Source organism: Rhagoletis zephyria, unplaced genomic scaffold (genome assembly GCF_001687245.7).
Source record: "Rhagoletis zephyria isolate East Lansing unplaced genomic scaffold, Rhagoletis_zephyria_1.1 Rzeph_scaffold_08150, whole genome shotgun sequence".
Classification (NCBI taxonomy): Eukaryota; Metazoa; Arthropoda; class Insecta; order Diptera; family Tephritidae; genus Rhagoletis; species Rhagoletis zephyria.
Genome location: NW_016165230.1, coordinates 10793 through 12141, shown reverse-complemented (window position 1 = coordinate 12141; position 1349 = coordinate 10793).

The following is a 1349-nucleotide window of genomic DNA, read 5'->3' as shown; positions in this document are numbered from 1 at the left end:
GTGATCTGTGCGCCAATTGTCAATTTAGTAATCTCAGCCGTAGTCGCGTATTTGAGCCGCACGTGCCGCACTTCTAATGACAGCAGCCAGCAGACAAAGCTAAATAGGCAGACGCCGGGATGAACGGGTGGACGGACGGCCATATGTATGTATGTACTTGCAGACTGACAATAAGAAGCCAACAACAGTACCACTAATAGCATTTATCGGCTGTTAACTGTTGAATCGCTGCTTGTTGAGATGGTGGAATTTTGTTTTTTATGTATGTGTGTGTGTGTGTGTGTGTTCAGCACCGCTGTTGCTGCTTGACTATTTAGCTATTTGATGGTTTTTTGTTTGGCTGCGTTTGTGACAAGTTAATGAAACTAAATGAATTGCTGTGGCCACTGGCCAGCTGTTGTTGTTCGCCTTCGCTTGAGGCGGACGCGTGCGCCTGTGTGTGTTGGTGCATTCTATATACGGCTTAGTTGGTGCCTCATTAGCGAGTGTAACATACTTTCCTGGAGAGATGTCACAGCATTCCAATGTTGTGTTGGCATCGCATTTATATGGTCGGATTTTATTGTTTAGCTTCAGATTTTTTTTTTCCAGATTATTGCTAACCTTTTGTAGCATATTTGATTAGTTGGTATTTCGTGTTCGTTTTCACAAAGAAGCTGAAAGTAGTCTAACCCATTTACATGAGAGGTTAACAATTAATAAAAAATTAGGTCTGTTTTGATTTTTCATTTCGAGTGAAATTCGTGAATTCGATTAAAGCACAAAATATTGTGCAAGTAAATGGTGAACAGTGAAAAATCAATCGTACGATAAGGAAAACTTAAAATGCCTTGAGAAAATTTTCTTTCTGGATCTGTTCGATATTTTTTAGCGCATTTTGGCATTTTTCGCATCTCGCTCGATTTTTTTCGGACCATCCAGGGTTTCTCAATTAGGTTTCTTATCTTCTAAACTTTTCCTAGACTGTTTCGATTCCTTCAGCATTTAGGTTTAATAATTTTTCCAAATGGAGCTTTATAGCAGATCGTGGCAGGATGCTGGGCCTATGCATACATTTTCAGCACCATTCTTGGTGAGAATGTCTGTCACTTTTTTACCCAACACTCCACTGAGTCCCGGTACCCAGATGAAGTAAGGTCGGTTCCTTGAGGTGATGAGTCTCAAAAGCTTAAGGCAAACCAATACCAACTTCGAGGTTAGCTCATGTGCTTTCAGGACGAGGAGCGCCGAACTACCGGCAGGATGTGTGTGTTTGTTGGTCGCGTATCGTTTTAGGCATATGCACTTCAATGACACCCATTTGTCCCTTTGTATGACTCTTGTTGTAACCAGTAGAGGCTCGTACTTGA